General features: G+C 49.3%; 1 protein-coding gene and 1 long non-coding RNA gene across 3 annotated transcripts in view; one reads left to right on the forward strand and one right to left on the reverse strand.

The window, feature by feature from the left end:
- Positions 1-16,132, forward strand: part of ADAMTS14 (ADAM metallopeptidase with thrombospondin type 1 motif 14) — a 314,376-nt gene that overhangs the window by 86,334 nt on the left and 211,910 nt on the right. The gene's annotated exons all lie outside the window — the stretch shown is intronic.
- The window catches only part of LOC115095428, a 306,111-nt gene continuing 304,542 nt past the window's right edge, over positions 14,564-16,132 (reverse strand). Inside the window, exon 4 of the long non-coding RNA XR_003857764.1 lies at positions 14,564-15,027. This is a non-coding gene — a long non-coding RNA (uncharacterized LOC115095428). The remainder of the gene's footprint in view (positions 15,028-16,132) is intronic.

Below are 16,132 nucleotides of genomic sequence, written 5' to 3' on the forward strand. Positions count from 1 at the left end.
GGAGAGACGATCAGTTTGGACAGCCTTCTCAGCTGAGGTGAGGAGTCGGTGCAGGGGGGACCTGTGCTTCAGCGGCCATTCGGGGAGCATAGCTGTTGCTTTCCTCGGCTCCAAGGGCTCCGGGGTGCGACTGGGGGAGGAGGTAAGTGCCTGCTTGCTGCGCTTCAGTTTTCAGTGCGTCTCGCCATGCTTAGCGAGCTTGCCGGGGTCCGGGGCGCCATTTTGGATATTTTTTCCGCGCCTGTTCAGCGTGCAGTTTTTCTCAGTCCGGGCCTCCCTCCTCAGCACGGGCCTCGTAGGGCCGTGCTTTCCCGTTGGGCCTGTGGTTTTCGTCGTCAGCCTCCCGGGAGTGCGTGGGCAGTAGCACTCCTCCTGGTTTCTTGGCCTTCCCGTTTTGGGCAGCGGCCTGAGGGATGGAGGGCTCAACGGAATCGACTGTGTCCTCCCGCAGGGAGGGTACTGAGGCCTCTCGCCGAGGCTTGGGGGAAGAAGCTGCACCCCCCATTTTGACCCCGGTGGGGTCCGACCTCAGCCTTGGGGCTGCCGATCCCGCACCTGGCGATCCCCAGGAGGGGGAGGGGGACCCGGAGGGGTTTCCCCCTGAATTTATCTTGCTGATGCACCAAGCCTTTTTGGCACGGAAGCATACAGCATTTAAGAGACAGGGGCAACCGGGGGACCGGTCGGAGCCGCCTGCCAAGCTGGGGCAGAGCATGGAACCACAGCTAAGGTCCGCAGAGTGTCCCCGTACAGGGGAGGAACCCCGGGAACCGCAGGATCCGGCTTCTGGTGCAGGGGCTGCGTCCGCCTCAGCCGTGAGTCCACCGGACCTGGATCCGGTCCAGGATATGGGAGATGTGGATCCAGATGACCCGGATGGGGACGACGACATCCAGCCTAATGAAGGTGGCGATCCCAGTGTGGTGCGTCTGTTTAAGAGAGATGAGCTGCATCCACTCATCCCCCAGGTGTTGGATATCCTGGGGCTGAAGGTTTCCCAGGAAGAGTCTGACAATGAGGGAGAGAATCCAGTCCTTGATGGGATCCGGGGCCCCACTTCGGCTTTTCCATTGCCTAAAAAGGTTCGCAAGCTGGTTACCCGCGAGTGGGATGCTCCTGAGCGGGCAAAGCATATGTGGCCGATGTGCTGTATGATCTCGTGCAGACCTCTGCACGGAATATGGTGTCCGTTGTGTTGGCACGTCCACTCCTCTGGCTTCGGAATTGGGCAGTGGACTTGTCCTTCAAGTCCCAGCTTTGCAATCTCCTCTTTAAAGGCAAGCTCCTCTTCGGAGAGGAACTTGATCAGCTGATTAAGCTACTGGGGGAGTCTAAGGGCAATAAGTCTGAGGGCAATAAGGAGGCCGTCTAAGAAGGTTTTTCCCTCTCGGTCTCGCTTTCGGAAATATCGCCGTTTTCGTACCGGCAGATACTCCGCACCTTCAGCGTCCAAACAGGCTCCAGGACGTCAGCAGTCCTTTCGCAGGGTCGTCGCACTGGAAGAGACTCGGGAAGTCTCAGCGCCGGAACCAGTAAACCCACACGATGAAGCTACGAGCCACCATTCCGTCGTTGAAGCAATCGGTGGCAGATTATCCAACTTTTACACGGAATGGGAAAGGATTACCTTGGATAGCTGGGTTCTGGAGGTAATCAGGAACAGCTACGCTCTGGAATTTTCACGACCGGTGCGGGAGGTCTTTGTAGAATCCCGCGTGACCTCTCACCCCAAACGCGACACGGTCCAGATAACTCTGCAACGGCTTCTCGAGCTGCGAGCAATCGTCCCGGTTCCGGATACGCAGCAGGGACGGGGAAGATACTCCGTTTACTTTGTGGTTCCCAAGAAGGAGGGCGTGTTTCGTCCTATCCTTGATCTTCAGAAGGTGAACCACTGTCTTCGGATCCCTCGTTTTCGTATGGAAACCCTGAGGACGATAATGGCGGCTGTTCGGAAAGGGGAGTTTCTAGCCTCCCTGGACCTCACAGAGGCGTACCTGCATATCCCCATCCGACTGGATCACTAGCGGTTTTTGCATTTCAAGGTATTGGGACAGCACTTCCAGTTTCGAGCCCTTCTTTTTGGTCTCGCAAAGCCCCTCGGACGTTCACCAAGGTGATGGTAGTTGTAGCGGCTTTTCTTCGCAAGGAGGGGATTTTGGTCCATCCTTACCTGCACGACTGGCTAATTCATGCAAAGTCCCCGGAGGACTGCGAGAGATTGGTGCGCATGGTGATGATGACCTTACAGTCGCTCGGATGGGTCATAAATGTGCAGAAGAGTCACTTGGAACCCACACAGGATTTGATTTACTTGGGAGCGTGGTTCGACACCTTGCGCGGAAAGGTGTTTCTGGCACCGGACCGGGTGACGAAGTTACAGGACCAGATCCATTCTCTCATTTGCAGGCAGACCCCCACAGTGTGGCATCATCTTCAGGTATTGGAGTCCATGGTTTCCACCTTGGATTTAGTGCCATGGGCGTTTGCTCACCTACGTCCGTTACAGCGAGCGCTGTTATCTCGATGGAGTCCGGTGTTGGAGCAATTTCACCTGCCGATGCCCTTGTTTCCAGAGTCCAGACTCAGCCTGTTGTGGTGGCTATTCGTGTCAATCTGGAGCGGGGGGTGGACTTGGAAACACCGAACTGGCTGATCATCTCCACCGATGCCAGCCTATCTGGTTGGGGAGCAGTGTGTGTGGACAAGTCCGCCCAAGGTCTCTGGTCTCTGAGGGAGGCCTCTTGGTTCATCAATCGACTCGAGACAAGAGCGGTTTGGCTTGCTCTACAGATGTTCCTGCCCTGGATTTGGGACAGAATGGTGAGAGTGTTCTCTGACAATGCGACGACGGTGGCTTACATCAACCGACAAGGCGGAACAAGAAGTCCGGCAGTAGCACTCGAGGTGTGTCTTCTATTCGCCTGGGTGGAACAGCATCTAGAAGGGATTGCCATGTCACATGACGCAGGGGTGGAGAACGTACAGGCAGATTTTTCCAGCAACAGTAGCTCGATCCGGGAGAGTAGGAGCTGTCTCCCAACGCCGGGAACCTTATTTGCGCCAGGTGGGGCGTACCGCAGTTGGATCTGATGGCAATGTGGGCGAACGCAAAGACTTCTTCAGCCGTCGACGGGAGCAGGGCTCGGTAGGGCTCGACGCTCTGGAGTGCCCCTGGCCCATGGGAATTCTACTGTATGCCTTTCCTTCCTGGCCCCTCATCGGGAGGCTTCTCCATCGCATAGAGCTCCATCCAGGCATGGTGGTGCTCCTAGCTCCAGAGTGGCCGCGTCATCCGTGGTTCATGGATCCTTATTCGCTTGGCTCTCGAGGGACCATTACAGCTCACATATCTACCGCGACTACTTCAGCAGGGGCCAATATTTTCAGATCCGGAGGATCACTCTCTCTCTCGCGGCTTGGCTTTTGAGAGGCGATGTTTATGCTTGAAGGGCTATTCCAAACAGGTCATTTCTACGCTTCTGCAGGTGAGACGCCCGGCCACTTCTTGTTATTGTTTGTAAGGTTTTGGGTGGCCCTTGGACACTGTGGCTGCTGACCATGCCCATGGGGGGAAGTCCCATGAGGGGCCACAGGTCAGGCTCAGCTTAGGACACACAACACAGATAGATCTTTTATTAACAGTATTGAGGAGCCACCAGAGGTGGCAGTAGTGAGCAGAGATGAAGCCCAGCTGGGCTTGAAGTCCCTCAGGCTCTGGAACAGTGATCCCACAATGGCTGTGCTGTAGTGAAGAGAAACTGAGATAGTGAGTACAATGAAGTATATGCAGGGTTCTGGAATAGAGCCTCGTTGGTTGAGTACTCACACAGCGGTTTCTCTCAGTAGGAATCACAGGAGCTGGAATAGAGGCAGGCCCTCGAGGAGCGAGTACCTGGTTCCAGGGAACAGCTCTGAGAGAAATAGATAGTAACTCACTGATGGTGTAGGCAGCTGTATCTTCCAGACAGAAGTGAAGTCCAGGCACGAGTCCGGGAACATGGGCCTTCGAGAAGCAAGTACCGGTTCCAGACAGCGACCTGAAAGAGAAGAGAGAGGCCCCCGAGGAGCGGGTACCCCAAATAGAGTAAGTCCAATAATAGAGAGGCAGAGTAGCTAGGTATGGAGAGTGAATCCCATCCGAAAGGAGTTCCAGTACGAACACCTGACCTTGCTAACTCGATCATCTAGCAGTAGTGTAGGCTATTTGTATCCGGGATGTGTGACGTCATCACAGGGGAACACCCCTGAGGTTTGCACCAAAGAAAGTATTTGAAGCAGGACCGCATGGCACGCGCGCCCTAAGGCAGCTGGACAGCATGGCGGGAGGCAGCGCCAAGCCGGACTGGGGACGCCGGAGAGGACGGCAGGCAGACGCTGCGGCAGCCAAATGTCCGTCAACCACGGGAGGAGCCGCCAGAGAGGTAAGGAGAGCGGAGTGGAGACGTCAAGCAGCGACAGTCGTAAGAGTACCCCCTTCAAAGGGTGGTCTCCTCTGCAGGTACCAGGTTTAGGTTTTGAAGGATGTGCGAGATGAAATTGATGGAGCATCTCTTTATCAAGGATGTTAGCCTGAGGCTTCCAAGAGTTTTCTTCGGGGCCTAAACCCTCCCAAGAAAGGAGTTATTCAAGTGTTTTGCCTCGTCTTCGGACATCAAGAATCTCTTCAACCTTGAATTCTAGGTCATCTTCTGTGTTGATGACAAGTGGTTCCTGAGTCTTGGAAGAGAATTCACTGAGTATGAGAGGTTTCAAGAGTGAAACGTGAAAAGCGTTGTGGATGTTTAGTCTGGGTGGTAACTTCAGACTGTAGGTGATGTTGCCAAGACGTCAGAGGATTGGAAATGGTCCAACATAGTGAGGAGTGAACCGAGTGGAGGGTAATTTCAGTCTGAGATTTGGTAGATAGCCAGACTTTGTCACTGGGTTTGAAGACAGGCACTTGAGAATGGTGAGCATCATAGAACTTCTTAGTGCGGTCACTCGCTTTGACTAGCATGTCTTTCGATTGTGTCCACAGGTTATGGATTTCCTCAGCAGTAGATTGAGCTGCTGGAGACATCACTGAGAGCTTCAGTGGAAGTGGTGGTGTTGGAGAGCGTCCATATACCACTTCAAAAGGTGTTGATCCAGTTGATGTTGCTGGATGAGAGTTGATGGCAAATTCAGCCCAAGGTAACAGTTCGGCCCAGTTATTCTGATGGCAACTCATGTAGGCTTGAATGAACTGTTTTAAGGTTCTATTCATCCGTTCTGTTTAGCCATTTGATTGCTGATGATAGGCTGAAGTGTAGTCTAGAGAGATGTCGAATAACTTGCACCAGGCCCTCCAGAATCTTGCTGTGAATTGAGATCCTCGGTTCGAGATATGTGTCTTGGTAGGCCATGAAGGTGAAAAATGTGCGATATGAAGAGCATCGCAAGCTCCAAGGCTGAAGGTAAGCCAGGCAGCGCCACGAAATGGGCCATCTTGCTGAAGCGATCGACTGTTACCTAGATGGTATTCATTCCTCCAGAAGGGGGTAAATCGACTACAAAATCAGTAGCGATGTGTGACCAGGGCTGTTCCGGAACTGGCAGTGGTTGCAGCTAACCCCATGGTTGGCCAGAAGCAGGTTTGTGTTTGGCACAGTTGGTACAAGATGCCACATAGGATAGGGTATCCTTCTTGATAGTAGGCCACCAATAAAACTTTTGGATCTTGAGCAGGGTACGGCGTTGACCAGGATGGCCAGCCAGCTTGGAATCATGCACCCAAAAGAGCACTTTCTTCCTGAAGTGTTTAGGTATGATGGTCTTACCAGCAGGCACAGAATGTATAGTCACCAAGATGACTTTCTTTGGGTCAATTATGTGCTGAGGTTCTTCAGGCACATCCTCCGAGAGAAAGGAACGTGACAAGGCATCAGCTCTGGTATTTCTGTCTCCGGGGCGATATTTAAGCACAAAGTCGAAATGATTGAAGAATAAGGACCACCATCTTGTCTGTGCTTAAGACGTTGCACATGGCGGAGATACTCTAGATTTTTGTGGTCCGTGAATACGGTTATTTGATGTTGAGCGCCTTCAAGCCAAGGCCGCCATTCTTTGAATGCAAGCTTTATTGCCAAGAGCTCTTTATCGCCGATCCCATAGTTCTTTTCTGCAGGGAAAAAACGTTGTGAGAAGAAAGAGCAGGGACGTAAGGCTTTAGAGTCTCAAGTCTGGCTCAATACAGCCCCCACGCCGACATCTGAAGCGTCAACTTCTACGATAAAGGGCTTGTTGGGATCAGGTTGCCGCAAGCATGGTTCCATGGAAAAGGCAGCCTTTAGTTTCTCAAACGCGTAAATGGCCTCCGCAGACCATTTTGAAGTGTTGTCACCCTTGCGGGTCATTGCGATCAAGGGTACTGTTAAAGAAGAGTAGTTCTTTATAAAGCTTCTATAATAGTTAGTAAACCCCAGGAATCATCTCAGGGCCTTCAGGCTGGTAGGTTGGGACCAATTTTTGATACTCTCGAGCTTTTGAGGGTCCATCTGGAAGCCATCTTTAGACACGATATAGCCAAGAAAAGGCACAGAGTCTTTATGAAATTTGCACTTGGAGAGTTTGGCGTAGAGCTGGTGTTCACGGAGTCGGCGTAGTACTTGCTTGACATCCTCTAGGTGAGTGGGCAAATCCTGGGAAAATATCAGGATATCATCCAGGTATACCATGACACTCTTGTACAGCAGGTCCCGCAGGATGTCATTCATCATGTTCTGAAATATAGCGGGTGCGTTGCACAGGCTGAAGGGCATAACTAAGTACTCAAAATGGCTGTCTCAAGTGTTGAAGGCTGTTTTCCATTCGTCGCCACTACGAATGCGAACTAAGTTGTAGGCCCCCTTCAGGTCAAGTTTTGAGAATATTTTGGCACCCTGAAGCCGGTCAAACAGCTCTGAGATTAAAGGCAGTCTTTAATCGTGATCTTGTTCAGACCTCGGTAATCGATACAAGGACGTAGGGTACCGTCCTTCTTCCCCACAAAGAAGAAGCCTGCATCAGCTAGAGACTTCGATGGCCTAATAAACCCCTTCTGTAAATTCTCCTCAATGTATTCGGACATTGCCTTGTTCTCAGTTGCAGAGAGTGGATGGACATGTCCTTTAGGAGGTTCAGTATTGGGTTTCAGTCTTATGGCACAGTCATAGGACCTATGCAGAGGAAGGATGTCAGCAGCTTCTTTGGGAAAGACATCACTAAAAGATGCATATTGGGGCGGCAGTCCTGGCAAAGCTGGAGTAGTAGGCATGCAGATGACAGAAGCAATCTCCTTAAGGCACTTCCCATGAAAACCTGAGCCCCAGCAGGAAAGTTCCAAGGATGCCCAGTTAAATTGGGGTTGGTGCGACTGCAACCAGGGTAACCCCAGGACAATAGGGTGCATGGCCTTTTCTAACACAAAGAAGGGAATTGACTCAATATGGAGAGCTCCAGTGTGGAGAGTTACCGGTACAGTTTGGCAAGTCACATCACCTGGTAAGGGCTCTCCATGGATGGAGGACAGGAGTAGTGGAACCTTCAAAGTGACGAGGGGAATCCTCAGATGTTCCACTAGACGTCGAAGAATAAAGTTGCCTCCTGCCCCTGAATCCACCAGGGCAAGAGTATGAACCTTAGACATTCCACAGATCAAGGAGACTGGGAAAGAGAGTGGAGGAGAGGGCGTAGTAAGACCTAAGAACAGTCCTCCTGCAGGACTTAGGCCCGTCCGTTTCCTGGACGAATGGGGCATGTTGGGACATCGTGACCAGTCTGTCCACAGTACATGCATAGACCATGCCTCTTCCAAAGTCTTCTCTCTTTGGAAATCAAATGTCCGCTACCAAGTTGCATCGGTTCATCTCCACTGGCAGTAGAAATTACTGGAACCATCCGAGGTGCAGGTTTAGCCTTAGCCTCCTTCTGACCAGGTCCTCTATTAGGCCGGAGCTCTTTCACCTTATCACGAAGTCGGTGATCGATCCTAGTAGCCAAAGCCACTAGTTCATCCAGCGAGTCAGGTGTTTCACAAGCGGCCAGCTTGTCTTTCAAATGAGTATCCAGGCCTCTGAAGAAGAGGGTCTTCAGGCATTTGGGGTCCCAGCAGAGTTCTGTAGCAAGAGTCTTAAACTCTATCGCAAAATCAGCCAGTAGTCGGTTGCCTTGCTTCAGGTCCATCAGAGCAGAACCGGCAACCAGACAGCGATCTGAAAGAGAAGAGAGAGGCCCCCGAGGAGTGGATACCCCAAATAGAATAAGTCCAATAATGGAGAGGCAGAGTAGCTAGGTATAAGAACATAAGAAAATGCCATACTGGGTCAGACCAAGGGTCCATCAAGCCTAGCATCCTGTTTCCAACAGTGGCCAATCAAGGCCATAAGAACCTGGCAAGTACCCAAAAACTAAGTCTATTCCATGTTACCATTGCTAATGGCAGTGGCTATTCTCTAAGTGAACTTAATAGCAGGTAATGGACTTCTCCTCCAAGAACTTATCCAATCCTTTTTTAAACACAGCTATACTAACTGCACTAGCCACATCCTCTGGCAAAAAATTCCAGAGTTTAATTGTGCGTTGGGTAAAAAATAACTTTCTCCGATTAGTTTTAAATGTGCCCCATGCTAACTTCATGGAGTGCCCCCTAGTCTTTCTATTATCCGAAAGAGTAAATAACCGATTCACATCTACCCGTTCTAGACCTCTCATAATTTTAAACATCTCTATCATATCCCATCTCAGCTGTCTCTTCTCCAAGCTGAAAAGTCCTAACCTCTTTAGTCTTTCCTCATAGGGGAGCTGTTCCATTCCCTTTATCATTTTGGTAGCCCTTCTCTGTACCTTCTCCATCGCAATTATATCTTTTTTGTGATGCGGCGCCCAGAATTGTACACAGTATTCAAGGTGCGAACTCACCATGGAGCAAATCAGAGGCATTATGACATTTTCCGTTTTATTCACCATTCCCTTTCTAATAATTCCCAGCATTCTGTTTGCTTTTTTGACTGCCGCAGCACACTGAACCGACGATTTCAATGTGTTATCCACTATAACGCCTAGATCTCTTTCTTGGGTTGTAGCACCTAAAATGGAACCCAACATTGTGTAATTATAGCATGGGTTATTTTTCCCTATATGCATCACCTTGCACTTATACACATTAAATTTCAAAAAAGGAAGAATGGCCTAGAATATTGAGTCATTTTGACCGGCATAATGCCTCATTCTGACCGGCATGGAGAGCGAATCCCATCCAAAAGGAGTTCCAGTACGAATACCTGACCACTCGAGGATAATCGAAAACGGATTTAAATAGGTCCAAAAATCCATCTATGTCTTGCAAAATAGGATCCTTGCGTTCCCACAGTGTAGAGGCCCAAGACAAGGCCCTTCCATCAAGATAAGATAGAATGTAAGTAATCTTGGAAAAAGCTGTGGGGAACAGAGACGGCTGTAATGCAAAATGCATGCAGCACTGGTTTAAAAAGCCCCTGGTCTTCTGAATCTCTCCCGAGAAACGAACTGGAGCAGCTAGTGGTACAGCAGTCTTTAAAGTTACTTCATGTAGCTGACCTTCATTGCTGGAATTTGCACCTTGGGTCTTCTGTGTGTGCAGCTGATGAAACGCTGAAGTGAGTTTCTCCAATGCGTCTTGCTGTTCAGAAATGCGCAAGGCCAGGCCCGGAATGGCCTGCAAGGCATTGAGCTGTGCCGGATCCATGGAGTTAGCAATTTGTTATTGTTTGTAAGGTTTTGGGTGGACCCTTGGACACTGTGGCTGCTGATCACGCCCATGGGGGGAAGTCCCGTGAGGGGCCACAGGTCAGGCTCAGCTTAGGACATACAACACAGATAGATCTTTTATTAACAGTATTGAGGTGCCACCAGAGGTGGCAGTAGTGAGCAGAGATGAAGCCCGGCTGGGCTTGTAGTCCCTCAGGCTCTGGAACAGCGATCCCACAATGGCTGTGCTGTAGTGAAGAGAAACTGAGATAGTGAGTACAATGAAGTATATGCAGGGTTCTGGAAGAGAGCCTTGTTGGTTGAGTACTCACACAGCGGTTTCTCTCGGTAGGAATCACAGGAGCTGGAATAGAGGCAGGCCCTCGAGGAGCGAGTACCTGGTTCCAGGGAACAGCTCTGAGTGAAGTAGATAGTTACTCACTGATGGTGTAGGCAGCGGTATCTTCCAGACAGAAGTGAAGTCCAGGCAGCGAGTCCGGGAACATGGGCCCTCGAGGAGCGAGTACCGGTTCCAGACAGCGATCTGAAAGAGAAGAGAGAGGCCCCTGAGGAGTGGGTACCCCAAATAGAGTAAGTCCAATAATGGAGAGGCAGAGTAGCTAGGTATGGAGAGTGAATCCTATCCGAAAGGAGTTCCAGTACGAATACCTGACCTTGCTAACTCGATTAGCTAGCAGTAGTGTAGGCTATTTGTTTCCGGGATGCATGATGTCATCACAGGGGGACGCCCCTGAGGTTCGCGCCAAAGAAAGTATTTGAAGCAGGGCCGCGCGGCGCGTGCGCCCTAAGGCAGCTGGACAACATGGCGGGAGGCAGCGCCCAAGCCGGACCGGGGACACCAGAGAAGACGGCAGGCAGACGCCGCTGCAGCCAAACGTCCGTCAACCGCGGGAGGAGTTGCCAGAGAGGTAAGGAGAGCAGAGTGGAGAAGTCGGGCAGCGACAGTCGTAACACTTCTATAGCCTATGTGCGAGTGTGGAAGCTGTTTGAGGCATGGTGTCAACAGCGCTCCTTCGCTCCATTAGCAGTGAATGCCCCACAGGTCCTGGACTTTATGCAGCAGGGCCTCGCGAAGGGGTTAGCGTTCAACTCCCTTCATGTTCAAGTGGTAGCTCTTGGTGCCTTGCTTGGCAAGTTTGCGGGCTGCTCGCTGGCTGTTCATCTAGACATTGCTAGGTTTCTCAAGGGGGTTACACACTTGCGGTCTCCCATCTGTTCAGTGTGCCCTGATTGGAGTTTGACCTAGTTCTTCGGGTGCTCTGTGGTCCCCCCTTCAAACCTCTCTGCAGGGCGTCGTTGAAGGATTTAACTTTAAAGATGGTATTTTTGGTGGCCATTTGCTCGGCTTGTCGGATTTCTGAGTTACAGGCTTTGTCGTGTCGGGACCCCTTTCTTTGCATTTCCGATAATAGGGTGTCCTTGCGCACGGTCCCATCCTTCGTTCCGAAAGTGGTTTTGTCGTTTTACGTCAATCAAACTGTGGAGCTTCTGGGTGTTACGCTTGGGCTCCGGTCAGGAGTCGTGAACACCACCCAGCAGGGTGGCTCCAGGTGGAGAGAGACAGGAATGGCTAGAAACAGTGTCTGGTTCCAGGCTGGGTCAGGGCAGGCAGCAAGTAGCAGTGTCTGGGTTCAGGCTGGGTCAGGGCAAGGCAGGTCAGAAGGCCCGTAGGCCACACACACACAGAAGGCCCGTAGGCCACACACAGTAAGCAAGGCAAGGCAGAGAAGGCCCGTAGGCCACACACACACAGAAGGCCCGTAGGCCACACACCGTAAGCAGGGCAAGGCAGGTCAGAAGGCCCGTAGGCCACACACACACACACAGAAGGCCCGTAGGCCACACACCGAAAGCAGAGCAGGCAGGTCAGAAGGCCCGTAGGCCACACATACACACGGAAGGCCCGTAGGCCACACACCGTAGTTAGGGCAAGGCAGGTCAGAAGGCCCGTAGGCCACACACACACACACAGAAGGCCCGTAGGCCACACACCGAAAGCAGAGCAGGCAGGTCAGAAGGCCCGTAGGCCACACATACACACACAGAAGGCCCGTAGGCCACACACCGTAAGCAGAGCAGGCAGGTCAGAAGGCCCGTAGGCCACACATACACAGAAGGCCCGTAGGCCACACACCGTAAGCAGAGCAGGCAGGTCAGAAGGCCCGTAGGCCACACATACACAGAAGGCCCGAAGGCCACACACCGTAAGCAGAGCAAGGCAGGTCAGAAGGCCCGTAGGCCAGGTAAGAAAAGCGAGGAAGAAGGCCCGAAGGCCGCGCAAGGCAAGGAAAGGCCCGAAGGCCGCGCAGGGCAAGGAAAGGCCCGAAGGCCGCACAGGGCAAGGAAAGGCCCGAAGGCCGCGCAAGGCTAGAGCAGGGAGCCCAGGTGAGCTCGATGCCGAAGCACCGAGGGAACTGTCAGGCAGGGTTATAAGGGCCAACCCAGAACATAGAGTGGACAGGGGAGATGGCCTGGGCCTGTCAGGAGAGCCAGCACTAGAGGGACCCCTGGTGGTGAGGTGGTTGCACTGCAGCCAAAACTGTAACACTGGGCTTCCCTCAGTGGTCTCGTGAATCCTCTCAAGGCCGGGATCTGCATATGTTGGACGTGCGGCGCATTTTGTTGCGTTACCTGGAAGTTACTAATGACTTTTGTAGGTCCGATCATTTGCTTATTCTTTTTGGTGGCCAAAAGAAGGGGGACAAGGCGTCTAAGGACCATCTCTTGTTGGATTAAAGAGGCCATTTGTTTGTCATACATAGCCCGTGGGCGCCAAGTTCCGTTGGGTCTCCGCGCCCATTCCACTGGGGCCCAGGCTACTTCCTGGGTGGAATGTCAGTTACTGTCACCTCAGGAAATCTGCAGGACGGTGGTGTGGTCTTCATTGCACATTTTCACTGAGCATTATCATCTGGACGTGCATGCTCCGGAGGGGTCTTCCTTCGGTGAGAGTGTTCTGCTTGCGGGTCTTTCGGGTTCCCGCCCAGTGTAGGGTGGCTTGGGTACATCCTACTTTTCTGGACTGATCTAGGTACGTACAGGGAAATGAAAATTGGTTCTTACCTGCTAATTTTCGTTCCTGTAGTATTCAGGATCAGTCCAGAGGCCCGACCCTTTCTTCAGCTACCGAAAGACAGCCTTACTGAATTTTTTATCTCTCTGCTGCTTGTTGCACGGGGCTCCGTCTTTTGCAGACCTGGTTCATGGAGCAGTTTTTTAGTAGTTGGTTCGGTTAACTGTGTGCTAAGGACGAAGGGCTGTTCCATTTGGTTAAGTTCCCTTCGTTCATTCTTTATGTTAATTTGGTACTGGTGGGCTTGGGTACAGGTCAATACTGAGGGACTGCGGGTGGCACTAGAGTATATATGGCAGTGCCCAAAGTTTTGCTCTCTGACACATGTACACTACTCCCTTCTCTTCTGCACTTTTGTTTGCTCCATCTTGTCCCCAATTTATCTTGCTATGTTGCAGTTTTCTCAGTTTTCTACTAGATTGTAGTAATGATGCTGGGACCCCAAAAAACGTAAATTATAATCTCAAATCATTAGACATAGGGTCCATTATGCCCTCAAGCCCCAAGTTGTGTGCTATTGTAATCCTATCGTAGGCTCTCCTCAAGGTGAAGAGGCTCGCACTGAGTACCTGCACTGAGTTGTTATATTTTTCTCCATAAATTCCAGAGTGGATTCTCTGTTAGGAGGAAGAATAAACCTCCAAGGCCCAAGGTGCTGACTGTATTTGTGTCTTCTAAGTGCCAATAAATCCCCTGGACTCTGTACTGGTGTTCCAACATAAAACTTTACTAAAATGTTTATTCAGCATGAATAATGTGACACTTAGTACATTTCTGTCCATTAGTATCCATAATGCATATTTAAAACAGTAAATCAGGTATATGGATCCCCCAAAATGTGTGTAATCTATATACGATCAACATTGTTAAATTGCAAACAGTTACGAGAGATGCTCTGTGCAAATGGTCTCAGAATGCAATTTCATTGGGTGGGAAGGATACAGTTATATAAAATGACTATTTTCCTAAATGGCGGTATGTTCTGGATATTCTTCCTCTTCTTAGAGAAACAGGATTGTCAATTGTTATGTAAGAAGTTGAGATTATTTCTCTGGCGGGGAGGAAAGCCCAAGATATCTTTATCAGGATTGATGGCACCTTGGAAAAGCGATGATATTCACCTTTATAATCAAGCCTGGGAGACCGGCTTATGAATACTTCTTATTACTATGATTTGAGGTTTGAAAAGGCTATAGTATATAATACAACTTTTGAGCCTTCACTATGTTGTACGTGCTTACGTTTCTCACCTCCCAGATTTTAAAAAGCGCCATATTCTTTTTGCTCTTGCATGGAAGGCATGGCGTTGGCTAACCTCTAAATTTAGGTTGAATTTTAGTTATACCTTTTCTGCCCATAATTGGTAATGATGACTTTCAACCAGGTTTAATGAGAAATGTTTATAGGAGATGGTCACAGGAGGGGATTTCTGTTTTAGTCCATGTTTTATATGATGATGGGAAGATGTTATCTTTTGAATCTTTACAAGATAAACCGCAGAAGACCATGCTAGATATCTTTACTTATTTACAACTTAGACACTATTGTTCTTCATTGAACCAAAAGGACCTGAATGCTGTAGGTTAGAAAACCCTGCAGGATTGGTTTCACCTGGAGGAACCCGGTAACGTTATTTTCATTTCCTAGGGCCTTACAGCTTGCTTCTGGTGTCCAACCTTTATGGACTACATGGACACAGGAATTACACATTCAATATTTTTTTTTTAGAATCTTTTAATGCCTTTTTTCCTCAAATAAGTACAATTACAAAGAATATGCTTATGAGGGAAACTCAATATAAAATGTATTCTCAATCTTCTATATCTCAGCGACAGGACTATTTGACAGGGTTGACACAATCCGACTCCTGTTTGAAATGTAATGTTGCAGAGGGTACACTGGGTCACGTCTTCTGAACATGTGTCAATATTCAGTGGTTTAGGAGACAGGTTTTTCTTTGTGTTGAGAAGATTTTGATGATTCGGTTACTGTTTTGTTTACTGCTTCTGTTGCCATTTTTGCAAGTCTCTTAACTGGTGATTGCTAGGTGGCTATACAGAATTTGGAGACTGCAAAGGTGTGTCCGTTGGCTAAAATGGCAATTCTTTATTATCGGAGAGAAGATACCAAACCATCGTTTGCATATTGGAGGAATACAGTTCATCATCTTTTGGTCATGGAACTCTTCATTGGGAAATACAGTTCTCCTAGAGGAAAGAATAAAATATTGAATATTTAGATGCTGTATATATTATATCGTCTTTACCTGCACGAACTCGCAGTACAGTATTGAAAACGTATTGAAATTTGTAACAGATATTTGGGTGCCTGACTGAAGGACAGTTGTTGTTATTTTCTGGGGGGGGGGGGGGAGGAGGGAGGGTATGAAAGTATTGAAGTTTAATTTTGTTAGCTGTAATATTTCCTTGCACTTGAGATTGGTGTACTCACAATAAAAGACACCAATGCTCGGTTTTTGTATTGAGTTTGTTTACTTATAAAACTAATACATAGATTTAAACATAAAACATTAACATAATAACATAAAACATTAACATGAGCACATAAATCTGTGTTCCATCAGGGCCCCTTCTGTTTATTTGTTTGAGTTTGAACATGCCCTAGACAAACTGGAAAGAGTCCTTCTATCTCATAATGATTCCCCTCAATACTTGATCTTTTCTCTTCATGCCACTCCTCTACTCTTCTGCTGTTCATTGTAGGCACCTCTTTTGCTATCTCTGCTGGTGAACAGACTGGTGGCTCTTCTCAGGATAGAGATGCACTCCTTTTCCAAAGTTTGCCGGGTTGGCAATTGAGTTTCTCAGACAGAGGAACACAAGGGTGATAAACAAGTTCCAGAATACTCAGAATAACCACCTGCAACAAAAACAAAACTCCTTTCTTCTAAAATACTGCCAAGGCCTGTCTCATAAGAAACAAGGTGAATTGAGGTTTTCATCCAGTCTATAGGTTACCTCCTGTCCTCTCTTTGTAGAAAGAAAGAGTGGACAAAACCACCTTTCAAGCAAACTCCACAAAACAGAGAAACAGCTAACTAGCCACTGGGTATGAACTAACAAGACACCTCTCGCCCAGTGCCTAGGCTTCTCACAAAGGTTTTGGGCCTGCAGCTCAAAACAAAACAGCGGGAGGTAAAAGGTGCCTACTTTTCCAGAATACAACTAAAAGATCCACACAGACACTAGGGGTCACCGTCTAATGTGAAAGCAGAATAAATAGTTGCATCAAACCTCCATGGGGGTGCTATGGCAAAGATGGGACATTCCTCTATTTTATACTGCATAGTGT

The sequence above is a fragment of the Rhinatrema bivittatum genome, chromosome 7, assembly GCF_901001135.1.
Source record: "Rhinatrema bivittatum chromosome 7, aRhiBiv1.1, whole genome shotgun sequence".
Classification (NCBI taxonomy): Eukaryota; Metazoa; Chordata; class Amphibia; order Gymnophiona; family Rhinatrematidae; genus Rhinatrema; species Rhinatrema bivittatum.